The sequence below is a fragment of the Alosa pseudoharengus genome, unplaced genomic scaffold (genome assembly GCF_046254945.1).
Source record: "Alosa pseudoharengus isolate Yale_2024_CS ecotype anadromous, Long Island Sound unplaced genomic scaffold, YU_APseudo_1.1 YU_APseudo_1.1_scf_11, whole genome shotgun sequence".
Taxonomy (NCBI): Eukaryota; Metazoa; Chordata; class Actinopteri; order Clupeiformes; family Clupeidae; genus Alosa; species Alosa pseudoharengus.
The window spans coordinates 26,149,489-26,165,130 of NW_027468576.1; the positions used below are offsets into that span (position 1 = coordinate 26,149,489).

Sequence of the window (15,642 nt, forward strand, 5' to 3'; positions counted from 1 at the left end):
CCATTTTCATCTTCTTCAAAACATAACGGAGGGGATTGAATACAGCAAGACAAGAATTCTACTACTAGAAGGTTGAAACTACAGGGACATGGGAAACCAAGCACACAGCTGCTGCTCAACAACGATCTAAACTTTCCCGATGAACACAAGCATTAAGCTTCACAAAAAAAATTGTAAACTGAAGAATGCAAGAAAAGCCTATTAAACTTTGTTACATTCGCAATAACTCTTCTTTTCTTTTCCTACAAGCCAATGGTATTGAAAGAAGCATTTGTTTGACCAACGGCACGTAGGCTATACTTTACTCACAGTTCAACTTGTGTAGGGTATAATATACTACGTTTTATTTACATAGTAGCCTACCTTTCATACACAGAATGCAGCTCAAAGTGCTTTACGTTTGGAGCACTTAACCCAATAATAGAGAAAAAGGAAAAGAATGAAAAATAAAATAATACAAATAAACAAACCGATAAATAAAACATCAGATATTTAGAATAAAGTAAAGACGAGAATTCAGAGGGTGGAAAGGAGATAGATACAATAGCCTAGTAAAACCAGTGCAGTGAATTAGGAAGACCCTGTAAATATCAGCAGTGGAATGTAAAATAATGTCAAGAAATAGGCTACAAGATAACATGAGTTAACAAAAAGCTCTCATATACAGGTATTTTTTTTTTCAGGTCGGGAAAAATCATCTCTGATTAAGACGCTTACAGATTTGTTTAGATTCTCAACAGATTCTAAAGGTGACATAGCATGGCAAAAACCACTTGGTGTACACTTAGTGAAACTACCACAAGTAAGCTTAACTAAAATAGATGTTTGAAAATATCATTAGAGTAAAAAGGATCAGCTTTCCCCCCCCCCCCCCCCCCCCCTTTTTTTTTAAAAGGAAAAAAAAAAGATGAAACACAAAACACGAAGTAAAAACAAAGAAAAAAAACAAAAGTGCTGTTTTTAAGCAGAGTGAAAACATTTGGGGGACGTTTCACTCGAGAGAACAGCCCTAATTTACAATTCGTTAAATATCAGCTTCGTTTCAGAAAGCCTCTCCATATAAACAAGTTACACTTAGCCGACGGGATGCGGAGGCTCCGAGTTAGGTCTGTCTGGCCAGTTAGGAAGGCGCATACAGATCGTGTGTGGTGAACGCTAGATACTAGGCTACAGCAAGACAGGTGTTTCACGGGTCCAATTTGCTTTAACTACTGGACGGAAAAAGACACAATTACCTGCTCCAACTGTAGTTCTCGCCTTGTGAAATAGGGTCACCGGTGGACAATGATCCATACATGTCCAGAAATATAACACTAACGACTGAAAGCGCGGCGCTCCCCCCAGCGACGGAGACTCGAATGAGCACTTCTCCTTGGCGCACGGCTCATATAGGCCTGATACGTAATAGGAGACGCACGTCAATCGAATGCTGCGTCTAAATTGACAACACATTATGCAGTAGCAACTGTTGTCAAGCAAACCTCCATGAAGTACACTGAAATCAGCTTATCAAATATCAATTCACACTGCGCGCAAAACCGGGAACTTTGTTTTTTCAAACGGAGGAAGCAAAAAGTCAAGGGGGTAGAAAAGGCGACCAAATGTGTGAAGGAAGGTAGGGAGCAGGCACGCACAGTCAGACGGCCTAAAAAAAAATCAGTTGCACTGGCTGAAGGTGAGAAAAGCTTACGGCACCTGGTATTCCCAGGCGGTCTCCCATCCAAGTACTAACCAGGCCCGACGCTGCTTAGCTTCCGAGATCGGACGAGATCGGGCGTGTTCAGCGTGGTATGGCCGTAAGCGAAAGATACCGGTCAAAGTAGCCTTCTTAAAGCCTCTTCAACCCGGCTAGGAGTCACACGCGTGTTACCCGCCTGCCTCTCAGCCTCGAGAACGCCAAGCCAGCTGTTGGCAGTCAACTCGTCCTTTTCTTCCCCAACCGGTTGCTCGCTTATACATTGTTTTAGAAAATACGTATGCATTTTCATTTGTTTATTTATTTTATGGTTTTGCAAACACAGGAAGCAAACAGTCAAGGTGTAGAAAAATTGCCGGGCAGCCAATGGTGAACGGAGCAGGCACGCACAGAAAGACAGCCTAAAAAAAACAAAAAACAGTTGCACTGGCTGAAGGTGGGAAAAGCTTACGGCACCTGGTATTCCCAGGCGGTCTCCCATCCAAGTACTAACCAGGCCCGACGCTGCTTAGCTTCCGAGATCGGACGAGATCGGGCGTGTTCAGCGTGGTATGGCCGTAAGCGAAAGCTACCGGTCAAAATAGCCTACTTAAAGCTCCTCCCGCGTGTTACCCGTCTGCCTCTCAGCCCCGAGAGCGCCAGGCCAGCTAATAGAACACTAACGACGAGAGCAAAGCATGGCAGCTCCAGCGACGTGAATGGGCGCTTCTCCTTGGCGCACGGCTTATAGACCTGATACGTAATAGCAGACACACGTCAATCGAATGCTGCGTCTAAGTTGACAACATATGATGCAGTAGCAACTGCTGATAAGCAAAACTCCATGAAGTACACTGATATTAGCTTATCAAACATCGATTGACACTGCGCGTAAAAACAGGATCTTTGGTGATTCGCTTTACTTGGAGATCCAGCAACGAGTAACTTGTGAGATGTTCAGAACAATATTATACAACTTGTGATGTCGACAGGAAGGCAGACTATGTTTTCAATAATCAGACAGTGTGAGAAAAAAAAAAAAAAAGTTTCATTGTAAGATGACTTGCAGTTTGTGTGCTTTGAGACCCCTGAAGATTTTCTCGTATAGGACGAACTCGGTCGAGGAAACAAATGACAACACTCCTGGATGCGCTTTCTTCTATATGCTGTCTACACTTTAATCAGTCGTGGGCTAGACTGAAACAATCAAAAGCACCGACCGGAACGCAGCGGAACCTAAAGAGTGGGCCAGGACATTGGACAGCATCATCCCTTTGCAGCTCTTGGGCGAACCGCTGCCTGACATTACACCGCGGGCTTGTAGCCTACGTCGGATATACAGTGGATTTACAGGCACCCATTTTCATCTTCTTCAAAACATAACGGAGGGGATTGAATACAGCAAGACAAGAATTCTACTACTAGAAGGTTGAAACTACAGGGACATGGGAAACCAAGCACACAGCTGCTGCTCAACAACGATCTAAACTTTCCCGATGAACACAAGCATTAAGCTTCACAAAAAAAATTGTAAACTGAAGAATGCAAGAAAAGCCTATTAAACTTTGTTACATTCGCAATAACTCTTCTTTTCTTTTCCTACAAGCCAATGGTATTGAAAGAAGCATTTGTTTGACCAACGGCACGTAGGCTATACTTTACTCACAGTTCAACTTGTGTAGGGTATAATATACTACGTTTTATTTACATAGTAGCCTACCTTTCATACACAGAATGCAGCTCAAAGTGCTTTACGTTTGGAGCACTTAACCCAATAATAGAGAAAAAGGAAAAGAATGAAAAATAAAATAATACAAATAAACAAACCGATAAATAAAACATCAGATATTTAGAATAAAGTAAAGACGAGAATTCAGAGGGTGGAAAGGAGATAGATACAATAGCCTAGTAAAACCAGTGCAGTGAATTAGGAAGACCCTGTAAATATCAGCAGTGGAATGTAAAATAATGTGAAGAAATAGGCTACAAGATAACATGAGTTAACAAAAAGCTCTCATATACAGGTATTTTTTTTTTCAGGTCGGGAAAAATCATCTCTGATTAAGACGCTTACAGATTTGTTTAGATTCTCAACAGATTCTAAAGGTGACATAGCATGGCAAAAACCACTTGGTGTACACTTAGTGAAACTACCACAAGTAAGCTTAACTAAAATAGATGTTTGAAAATATCATTAGAGTAAAAAGGATCAGCTTTCCCCCCCCCCCCTTTTTTTTAAAAGGAAAAAAAAAAGATGAAACACAAAACACGAAGTAAAAACAAAGAAAAAAAACAAAAGTGCTGTTTTTAAGCAGAGTGAAAACATTTGGGGGACGTTTCACTCGAGAGAACAGCCCTAATTTACAATTCGTTAAATATCAGCTTCGTTTCAGAAAGCCTCTCCATATAAACAAGTTACACTTAGCCGACGGGATGCGGAGGCTCCGAGTTAGGTCTGTCTGGCCAGTTAGGAAGGCGCATACAGATCGTGTGTGGTGAACGCTAGATACTAGGCTACAGCAAGACAGGTGTTTCACGGGTCCAATTTGCTTTAACTACTGGACGGAAAAAGACACAATTACCTGCTCCAACTGTAGTTCTCGCCTTGTGAAATAGGGTCACCGGTGGACAATGATCCATACATGTCCAGAAATATAACACTAACGACTGAAAGCGCGGCGCTCCCCCCAGCGACGGAGACTCGAATGAGCACTTCTCCTTGGCGCACGGCTCATATAGGCCTGATACGTAATAGGAGACGCACGTCAATCGAATGCTGCGTCTAAATTGACAACACATTATGCAGTAGCAACTGTTGTCAAGCAAACCTCCATGAAGTACACTGAAATCAGCTTATCAAATATCAATTCACACTGCGCGCAAAACCGGGAACTTTGTTTTTTCAAACGGAGGAAGCAAAAAGTCAAGGGGGTAGAAAAGGCGACCAAATGTGTGAAGGAAGGTAGGGAGCAGGCACGCACAGTCAGACGGCCTAAAAAAAAATCAGTTGCACTGGCTGAAGGTGAGAAAAGCTTACGGCACCTGGTATTCCCAGGCGGTCTCCCATCCAAGTACTAACCAGGCCCGACGCTGCTTAGCTTCCGAGATCGGACGAGATCGGGCGTGTTCAGCGTGGTATGGCCGTAAGCGAAAGATACCGGTCAAAGTAGCCTTCTTAAAGCCTCTTCAACCCGGCTAGGAGTCACACGCGTGTTACCCGCCTGCCTCTCAGCCTCGAGAACGCCAAGCCAGCTGTTGGCAGTCAACTCGTCCTTTTCTTCCCCAACCGGTTGCTCGCTTATACATTGTTTTAGAAAATACGTATGCATTTTCATTTGTTTATTTATTTTATGGTTTTGCAAACACAGGAAGCAAACAGTCAAGGTGTAGAAAAATTGCCGGGCAGCCAATGGTGAACGGAGCAGGCACGCACAGAAAGACAGCCTAAAAAAAACAAAAAACAGTTGCACTGGCTGAAGGTGGGAAAAGCTTACGGCACCTGGTATTCCCAGGCGGTCTCCCATCCAAGTACTAACCAGGCCCGACGCTGCTTAGCTTCCGAGATCGGACGAGATCGGGCGTGTTCAGCGTGGTATGGCCGTAAGCGAAAGCTACCGGTCAAAATAGCCTACTTAAAGCTCCTCCCGCGTGTTACCCGTCTGCCTCTCAGCCCCGAGAGCGCCAGGCCAGCTAATAGAACACTAACGACGCAAAGCATGGCAGCTCCAGCGACGTGAATGGGCGCTTCTCCTTGGCGCACGGCTTATAGACCTGATACGTAATAGCAGACACACGTCAATCGAATGCTGCGTCTAAGTTGACAACATATGATGCAGTAGCAACTGCTGATAAGCAAAACTCCATGAAGTACACTGATATTAGCTTATCAAACATCGATTGACACTGCGCGTAAAAACAGGATCTTTGGTGATTCGCTTTACTTGGAGATCCAGCAACGAGTAACTTGTGAGATGTTCAGAACAATATTATACAACTTGTGATGTCGACAGGAAGGCAGACTATGTTTTCAATAATCAGACAGTGTGAGAAAAAAAAAAAAAAAGTTTCATTGTAAGATGACTTGCAGTTTGTGTGCTTTGAGACCCCTGAAGATTTTCTCGTATAGGACGAACTCGGTCGAGGAAACAAATGACAACACTCCTGGATGCGCTTTCTTCTATATGCTGTCTACACTTTAATCAGTCGTGGGCTAGACTGAAACAATCAAAAGCACCGACCGGAACGCAGCGGAACCTAAAGAGTGGGCCAGGACATTGGACAGCATCATCCCTTTGCAGCTCTTGGGCGAACCGCTGCCTGACATTACACCGCGGGCTTGTAGCCTACGTCGGATATACAGTGGATTTACAGGCACCCATTTTCATCTTCTTCAAAACATAACGGAGGGGATTGAATACAGCAAGACAAGAATTCTACTACTAGAAGGTTGAAACTACAGGGACATGGGAAACCAAGCACACAGCTGCTGCTCAACAACGATCTAAACTTTCCCGATGAACACAAGCATTAAGCTTCACAAAAAAAATTGTAAACTGAAGAATGCAAGAAAAGCCTATTAAACTTTGTTACATTCGCAATAACTCTTCTTTTCTTTTCCTACAAGCCAATGGTATTGAAAGAAGCATTTGTTTGACCAACGGCACGTAGGCTATACTTTACTCACAGTTCAACTTGTGTAGGGTATAATATACTACGTTTTATTTACATAGTAGCCTACCTTTCATACACAGAATGCAGCTCAAAGTGCTTTACGTTTGGAGCACTTAACCCAATAATAGAGAAAAAGGAAAAGAATGAAAAATAAAATAATACAAATAAACAAACCGATAAATAAAACATCAGATATTTAGAATAAAGTAAAGACGAGAATTCAGAGGGTGGAAAGGAGATAGATACAATAGCCTAGTAAAACCAGTGCAGTGAATTAGGAAGACCCTGTAAATATCAGCAGTGGAATGTAAAATAATGTGAAGAAATAGGCTACAAGATAACATGAGTTAACAAAAAGCTCTCATATACAGGTATTTTTTTTTCAGGTCGGGAAAAATCATCTCTGATTAAGACGCTTACAGATTTGTTTAGATTCTCAACAGATTCTAAAGGTGACATAGCATGGCAAAAACCACTTGGTGTACACTTAGTGAAACTACCACAAGTAAGCTTAACTAAAATAGATGTTTGAAAATATCATTAGAGTAAAAAGGATCAGCTTCCCCCCCCCCCCCCCTTTTTTTTAAAAGGAAAAAAAAAAGATGAAACACAAAACACGAAGTAAAAACAAAGAAAAAAAACAAAAGTGCTGTTTTTAAGCAGAGTGAAAACATTTGGGGGACGTTTCACTCGAGAGAACAGCCCTAATTTACAATTCGTTAAATATCAGCTTCGTTTCAGAAAGCCTCTCCATATAAACAAGTTACACTTAGCCGACGGGATGCGGAGGCTCCGAGTTAGGTCTGTCTGGCCAGTTAGGAAGGCGCATACAGATCGTGTGTGGTGAACGCTAGATACTAGGCTACAGCAAGACAGGTGTTTCACGGGTCCAATTTGCTTTAACTACTGGACGGAAAAAGACACAATTACCTGCTCCAACTGTAGTTCTCGCCTTGTGAAATAGGGTCACCGGTGGACAATGATCCATACATGTCCAGAAATATAACACTAACGACTGAAAGCGCGGCGCTCCCCCCAGCGACGGAGACTCGAATGAGCACTTCTCCTTGGCGCACGGCTCATATAGGCCTGATACGTAATAGGAGACGCACGTCAATCGAATGCTGCGTCTAAATTGACAACACATTATGCAGTAGCAACTGTTGTCAAGCAAACCTCCATGAAGTACACTGAAATCAGCTTATCAAATATCAATTCACACTGCGCGCAAAACCGGGAACTTTGTTTTTTCAAACGGAGGAAGCAAAAAGTCAAGGGGGTAGAAAAGGCGACCAAATGTGTGAAGGAAGGTAGGGAGCAGGCACGCACAGTCAGACGGCCTAAAAAAAAATCAGTTGCACTGGCTGAAGGTGAGAAAAGCTTACGGCACCTGGTATTCCCAGGCGGTCTCCCATCCAAGTACTAACCAGGCCCGACGCTGCTTAGCTTCCGAGATCGGACGAGATCGGGCGTGTTCAGCGTGGTATGGCCGTAAGCGAAAGATACCGGTCAAAGTAGCCTTCTTAAAGCCTCTTCAACCCGGCTAGGAGTCACACGCGTGTTACCCGCCTGCCTCTCAGCCTCGAGAACGCCAAGCCAGCTGTTGGCAGTCAACTCGTCCTTTTCTTCCCCAACCGGTTGCTCGCTTATACATTGTTTTAGAAAATACGTATGCATTTTCATTTGTTTATTTATTTTATGGTTTTGCAAACACAGGAAGCAAACAGTCAAGGTGTAGAAAAATTGCCGGGCAGCCAATGGTGAACGGAGCAGGCACGCACAGAAAGACAGCCTAAAAAAAACAAAAAACAGTTGCACTGGCTGAAGGTGGGAAAAGCTTACGGCACCTGGTATTCCCAGGCGGTCTCCCATCCAAGTACTAACCAGGCCCGACGCTGCTTAGCTTCCGAGATCGGACGAGATCGGGCGTGTTCAGCGTGGTATGGCCGTAAGCGAAAGCTACCGGTCAAAATAGCCTACTTAAAGCTCCTCCCGCGTGTTACCCGTCTGCCTCTCAGCCCCGAGAGCGCCAGGCCAGCTAATAGAACACTAACGACGCAAAGCATGGCAGCTCCAGCGACGTGAATGGGCGCTTCTCCTTGGCGCACGGCTTATAGACCTGATACGTAATAGCAGACACACGTCAATCGAATGCTGCGTCTAAGTTGACAACATATGATGCAGTAGCAACTGCTGATAAGCAAAACTCCATGAAGTACACTGATATTAGCTTATCAAACATCGATTGACACTGCGCGTAAAAACAGGATCTTTGGTGATTCGCTTTACTTGGAGATCCAGCAACGAGTAACTTGTGAGATGTTCAGAACAATATTATACAACTTGTGATGTCGACAGGAAGGCAGACTATGTTTTCAATAATCAGACAGTGTGAGAAAAAAAAAAAAAAAGTTTCATTGTAAGATGACTTGCAGTTTGTGTGCTTTGAGACCCCTGAAGATTTTCTCGTATAGGACGAACTCGGTCGAGGAAACAAATGACAACACTCCTGGATGCGCTTTCTTCTATATGCTGTCTACACTTTAATCAGTCGTGGGCTAGACTGAAACAATCAAAAGCACCGACCGGAACGCAGCGGAACCTAAAGAGTGGGCCAGGACATTGGACAGCATCATCCCTTTGCAGCTCTTGGGCGAACCGCTGCCTGACATTACACCGCGGGCTTGTAGCCTACGTCGGATATACAGTGGATTTACAGGCACCCATTTTCATCTTCTTCAAAACATAACGGAGGGGATTGAATACAGCAAGACAAGAATTCTACTACTAGAAGGTTGAAACTACAGGGACATGGGAAACCAAGCACACAGCTGCTGCTCAACAACGATCTAAACTTTCCCGATGAACACAAGCATTAAGCTTCACAAAAAAAATTGTAAACTGAAGAATGCAAGAAAAGCCTATTAAACTTTGTTACATTCGCAATAACTCTTCTTTTCTTTTCCTACAAGCCAATGGTATTGAAAGAAGCATTTGTTTGACCAACGGCACGTAGGCTATACTTTACTCACAGTTCAACTTGTGTAGGGTATAATATACTACGTTTTATTTACATAGTAGCCTACCTTTCATACACAGAATGCAGCTCAAAGTGCTTTACGTTTGGAGCACTTAACCCAATAATAGAGAAAAAGGAAAAGAATGAAAAATAAAATAATACAAATAAACAAACCGATAAATAAAACATCAGATATTTAGAATAAAGTAAAGACGAGAATTCAGAGGGTGGAAAGGAGATAGATACAATAGCCTAGTAAAACCAGTGCAGTGAATTAGGAAGACCCTGTAAATATCAGCAGTGGAATGTAAAATAATGTGAAGAAATAGGCTACAAGATAACATGAGTTAACAAAAAGCTCTCATATACAGGTATTTTTTTTTTCAGGTCGGGAAAAATCATCTCTGATTAAGACGCTTACAGATTTGTTTAGATTCTCAACAGATTCTAAAGGTGACATAGCATGGCAAAAACCACTTGGTGTACACTTAGTGAAACTACCACAAGTAAGCTTAACTAAAATAGATGTTTGAAAATATCATTAGAGTAAAAAGGATCAGCTTTCCCCCCCCCCCCCTTTTTTTTTTAAAAGGAAAAAAAAAAAGATGAAACACAAAACACGAAGTAAAAACAAAGAAAAAAAACAAAAGTGCTGTTTTTAAGCAGAGTGAAAACATTTGGGGGACGTTTCACTCGAGAGAACAGCCCTAATTTACAATTCGTTAAATATCAGCTTCGTTTCAGAAAGCCTCTCCATATAAACAAGTTACACTTAGCCGACGGGATGCGGAGGCTCCGAGTTAGGTCTGTCTGGCCAGTTAGGAAGGCGCATACAGATCGTGTGTGGTGAACGCTAGATACTAGGCTACAGCAAGACAGGTGTTTCACGGGTCCAATTTGCTTTAACTACTGGACGGAAAAAGACACAATTACCTGCTCCAACTGTAGTTCTCGCCTTGTGAAATAGGGTCACCGGTGGACAATGATCCATACATGTCCAGAAATATAACACTAACGACTGAAAGCGCGGCGCTCCCCCCAGCGACGGAGACTCGAATGAGCACTTCTCCTTGGCGCACGGCTCATATAGGCCTGATACGTAATAGGAGACGCACGTCAATCGAATGCTGCGTCTAAATTGACAACACATTATGCAGTAGCAACTGTTGTCAAGCAAACCTCCATGAAGTACACTGAAATCAGCTTATCAAATATCAATTCACACTGCGCGCAAAACCGGGAACTTTGTTTTTTCAAACGGAGGAAGCAAAAAGTCAAGGGGGTAGAAAAGGCGACCAAATGTGTGAAGGAAGGTAGGGAGCAGGCACGCACAGTCAGACGGCCTAAAAAAAAATCAGTTGCACTGGCTGAAGGTGAGAAAAGCTTACGGCACCTGGTATTCCCAGGCGGTCTCCCATCCAAGTACTAACCAGGCCCGACGCTGCTTAGCTTCCGAGATCGGACGAGATCGGGCGTGTTCAGCGTGGTATGGCCGTAAGCGAAAGATACCGGTCAAAGTAGCCTTCTTAAAGCCTCTTCAACCCGGCTAGGAGTCACACGCGTGTTACCCGCCTGCCTCTCAGCCTCGAGAACGCCAAGCCAGCTGTTGGCAGTCAACTCGTCCTTTTCTTCCCCAACCGGTTGCTCGCTTATACATTGTTTTAGAAAATACGTATGCATTTTCATTTGTTTATTTATTTTATGGTTTTGCAAACACAGGAAGCAAACAGTCAAGGTGTAGAAAAATTGCCGGGCAGCCAATGGTGAACGGAGCAGGCACGCACAGAAAGACAGCCTAAAAAAAACAAAAAACAGTTGCACTGGCTGAAGGTGGGAAAAGCTTACGGCACCTGGTATTCCCAGGCGGTCTCCCATCCAAGTAACCAGGCCCGACGCTGCTTAGCTTCCGAGATCGGACGAGATTTTTTTTTTTTTTTTTGTCTTTTATTTATAAATGTACAAAAAGGTTTCATTACCTTACATTTCACATTCTCAATATTACATTATGACAATATTACAAATTCATTCTAGTTATTCAACTTATACGAATCTGCAAGATGACTTTGTACAATTATTTACATACAGTACTAAAAAAGCACACATTAATGTACAGAGCATTTAGGCAATTCTAGTCTCACCCCCTCCCATGTAATAAGGATGAAAGGATTGCTGAAAACAAACATTTTGTTAAAACACTCAACATCCCCACTGGAACTGAAGTAAGCATACAATGTTTCCACCACTCTTCTCAACTTTGTTTCAAACAATTTACAAATGTCTATAGACCTTTCTCTTTTTCTAATTACTGCCCTTCTTATCCATATTGAATGCCTTGCTACTGATAGAAATATGTTAAGTGCCTGATTGTTTTTTCCCTTTTGTTTTTCAAGGATTCCAAATAAAAACAATTTTTCCCAGTTTTCTTGAATATATGTTTCTTTTTGTCCAAAACGCATTACTATTTCTTTCACGATTCTAATGAAACATTCTAATTCTTTACATGTAAAAAACATATGTTTTAGCCCTTCTTTCTCTTCCTTACACACTTTACATTGCTCATCTTTCACAAAACCCATTTTAAAAAGTCTCATTTCATTTAAGATACAATTGTGCGCCAAAAGAAAATCAAAATTTTCCAAAAGTGGACACTTCAAGGAGATTCTTATATTAGTCCAAATTTCTCCCACATTTAAATCGTCAAACATTTTAGCCCAATACTCATTTGCTTTTGGTTGTCTAAAAGCTTTATCCCTGAAATAGACATAAAAATTCTTCAGCACACATATATCAAGGGGTGTTTCTAATTCTTTGATAAATATTTTCATTGATTTCTCTTCTTTCTTTTTTACATTACATTGAATTGTCCACAACCATTCTTTTGGTATTGCTTTCTTGATGATATCAAAATCTTTCTTGATTTTCTCTCTTGTATAATCTTCATTCACTCTCTCAATCTCATCAACAAATGCTTGCAACGGTAGGAATCCAGATCTTACCTCATAAAGGAGGTCTCTTATTCTACGGAATCCAGCATCAAACCATTGTTTTGAAATACCCCCATCCCCAATATGCATATTTGGGTTGAAAAAAATGGGTTGATTAAGGATTTCTTCTCTCCCTTCTGGCTTAACATGCACATTCTCCATAAAATCCCCCCATGCCCTTAACACTTCCCTGTAGAACTCAGGGATTCCAACAGTCATGTAATCCTTCGTCTTCATCCATAAGATTGATGTCCCCATTCCAAACTGATTGTTTAAAAAGTATAGCATAGTTCCTTTCCACTCTTTATTCTCCTCTCCCAGAAAAAGTTTAACCGTTTTAACCCGTAATGCCTTCATTCTTATGCTTGGATCAAATAACCCTAAACCCCCCTTCTCTACTTTTCCTACTAGCGTATCGTATGCTATCTTGGATGGCTTACCATCCCAGATAAAATCTCTGACTATTTTCTTGAAGTCATTAGCTACGGTTATTGGTAGACTCACTGATCCAAGGACGTACCAGATTTTGGATAAAAATAATGTGTTAAGCACCAGTATCTTTCCTTTAAGAGTTAAACTTCTCATCCTCCAGAAGGCCAATCTGTTTCTAACTTTCCCAAACATTTCCTCCCACATTACCTTGGTATTCTCCTTTTCATTTGGTCCTACTCTCACTCCCAAAATTTTGAGATTATTTTTGACCTCCTTAAAGGGAAGAGTCATTGATAAATTATCTCTATTACCGATCTTTAAAAATTCAGTTTTCCTCATATTCATCTTAGCTCCTGAACCTTTACTATATAAGTCTAGGACTTTAATTGCTTCAATAACACTTTGTTCATCCTGTAAAATCAGAGTTGTGTCATCTGCGTATTGGTAAATTTTTGTCTCTGCATTATTAAGGCCATCCATTACCACACCTTTGACATTACAGTCAGCATTAATGGCTAGTCCTAAGGGCTCAGCCACTAAAGAATATAGCAATGCTGATAGCGGGCAGCCCTGCCTTATTGATCTTGTTAAACAAAAGAAATCAGTTAAAAAACCATTACATTTCACACAGCTTTTGGCCTCTACATAAAGAGATTTCAAACATTTTATTATCTTTTTACCAAAACCAAACTCTTCTAAAACTGCAAATAAAAAACTGTGTTCTACCCTATCAAAAGCCTTTTCTAAATCCGCACTAATTAAGTAACCACTCTTTCCCTCTCTTTCCATGAACCATAATTTATCTCTGACACTATTTACTGTGTCAGAGATATCCCTCCCCATTACTGCATAAGCTTGATTTGTTTGAATAATTGATGGCAGAACCTGTTTTAGCCTATTTGCCATTATCTTAGCCAATATTTTATAATCGCAATTTAGAAGACTTATTGGCCTGAAATTCTGAAGCTCTTCCTTATTTCCTTTTCTTTTATAAATGATTTTAATGACCCCTCTTGTCATGGTGGGGCTAAGCGCTCCTCCCTCCCACACCTCCTCAAAAACTAATCTCAAAAAAGGCATCAAACAATGTTTAAAAACCTTATAAAATTCACATGGCAATCCATCTAACCCAGGACTCTTTCCATTTTTCATTCCATCAATTGCTTTTTCAATTTCTTCGTTTTCAATGTCTTTGTTACACATTTCTTTATCTTTTTTACCAACTTTTTTAATTATGTTATTCAAAAGAGATTTCTTTGCTTCCTCTTCAACTCCTTGTTTAGTGAATAGATTGGAATAATAATGTTGTATTTCCCTAAGTATATTTTCTCTATCTATTATCCTTTCCCCATCTTCATTTTTAATGCCTTTGATCTCTTCTGCTTTTTGTCTATTCTTTTCCAGATCAAAAAAGAATTTTGTACATCTTTCACCTTCTACCATATATTTAGCTCTGCTTCTTATCATTGCTCCTTGATATTTATTTTCTTCTATTTTTTTAAGTTCATCTTCAAGCTCTACCACTTTATCTATGTCTTCTTCTGCTCCATTTAGTTTTCTTATTTCATTCTCCAGTTCTTTCCTTATCACTTTCTCCCTGCTTTTCTTGTTTTTACTTATTTTTTTACAGAAGTCTATTGAATAATTTTTAATATCATATTTCAAGTTATCCCACCATATTCCCAAGTTATTCCCATATATGGCCATTTCCCTGCTACTGTTAGCAATTATTTCTTCAATTTCCATTTTATACACATTATCCTTGAGAACATCAGTGTTTAAAATCCACACTCCAGGACCCCTTTCCACTTTACTGAGATCTATCTTAAACACAATAAAGTCATGATCACTAAAACCACACCTTTTATAATAAATACCTTTGATATGGTCCTCAAAACTCCTTTTTGTTAACACTATGTCTATTCGACTTTGTTTCAACTGATCCACTACTATTTGTTTTCTGCTATATTTTCGCACTCCTTTGTTTCTTTCCCTCCACACATCTTGCATATTATAATCATCCATTAAATTTTTTAACTCATTTCTTCCTCTTTCTGCTTTAAAAACCATATTATCAGCAATGTCTTCTTTCTCCAAAAACGTATTAAAATCACCCACAATCACAGTTTCCCCCCAATTTTCTAATAACCCCTTAAGTTTCTTAAAAAAATAAACCTTTTCTTTATCTTCATTTGGTGCATGTATATTACAAATATTTACTTTTTCATTATCTTTTTCAATTCTAACATTTAAGATTTTCCCTTCTTTATCACTATACATTTCCGTTACTTTATCACACACATTTCTTTTAATTAATATAGCAACTCCTCGTCCTCTTCCTTCACTGTTGTTAAAAAAAACCTCCCCATTCCATCTTTTCTTGAAACCCTCCACAACCACATTTGTCCAGTTTGTTTCTTGTAATAAAATAATGTCATTTTTTTCAGTTTCTTGCACCAGCCGTTGTAACTTCTCAGGGTTTATCCCTCCCCTTAAATTCAAAGAGACAAAACTTAAACCCATTAAACAAATAAATAAAAACAAATATCTAACAAAAAATAACTCAGATAAATAAGAACAACCCATTTTAAGTCAGTTAGTCCTCCCCTCCTGCTAGAGTAACTTCCAACCTTCTCCTCCTTCGGCTTTCTTGGGCTTCTAGAGCCCCTTTAAGATTAACTGTCGGTTTAGGTGCAGATCTAGGTTGTTTAAAAGAAAGAAGTCTGGAAAAAAACCCACCCTCATCTTCTATGTCCTTCTTCCTCTTTTTGTCATAATTAAAATCCATGTCCATGTTTTCACCTTGTGTACCCTGCGTGTTGTTTTCGATCTCCGTCTCTGTTTCCAATACCATCGACATG

General features: G+C 40.7%; 7 non-coding genes across 7 annotated transcripts; all 7 read right to left on the bottom strand.

The window, feature by feature from the left end:
* Positions 1–1,683: 1,683 nt before the first annotated feature.
* LOC143117570 (5S ribosomal RNA) lies at positions 1,684–1,802 on the bottom strand. Its single transcript, XR_012986020.1, has one exon. It is a non-coding gene; the product is annotated as a 5S ribosomal RNA (ribosomal RNA).
* A 338-nt stretch (positions 1,803–2,140) lies between these two features.
* On the bottom strand, positions 2,141–2,259 carry LOC143117571 (5S ribosomal RNA). The gene has a single exon (XR_012986021.1). It is a non-coding gene; the product is annotated as a 5S ribosomal RNA (ribosomal RNA).
* Positions 2,260–4,705: 2,446 nt separating this feature from the next.
* LOC143117572 (5S ribosomal RNA) lies at positions 4,706–4,824 on the bottom strand. Its single transcript, XR_012986022.1, has one exon. It is a non-coding gene; the product is annotated as a 5S ribosomal RNA (ribosomal RNA).
* A 338-nt stretch (positions 4,825–5,162) lies between these two features.
* Positions 5,163–5,281, bottom strand: LOC143117573 (5S ribosomal RNA). Its single transcript, XR_012986023.1, has one exon. It is a non-coding gene; the product is annotated as a 5S ribosomal RNA (ribosomal RNA).
* A 2,443-nt stretch (positions 5,282–7,724) lies between these two features.
* Positions 7,725–7,843, bottom strand: LOC143117574 (5S ribosomal RNA). The gene has a single exon (XR_012986024.1). It is a non-coding gene; the product is annotated as a 5S ribosomal RNA (ribosomal RNA).
* A 338-nt stretch (positions 7,844–8,181) lies between these two features.
* Positions 8,182–8,300, bottom strand: LOC143117576 (5S ribosomal RNA). Its single transcript, XR_012986025.1, has one exon. It is a non-coding gene; the product is annotated as a 5S ribosomal RNA (ribosomal RNA).
* A 2,446-nt stretch (positions 8,301–10,746) lies between these two features.
* On the bottom strand, positions 10,747–10,865 carry LOC143117577 (5S ribosomal RNA). Its single transcript, XR_012986026.1, has one exon. It is a non-coding gene; the product is annotated as a 5S ribosomal RNA (ribosomal RNA).
* Positions 10,866–15,642: the final 4,777 nt, after the last annotated feature.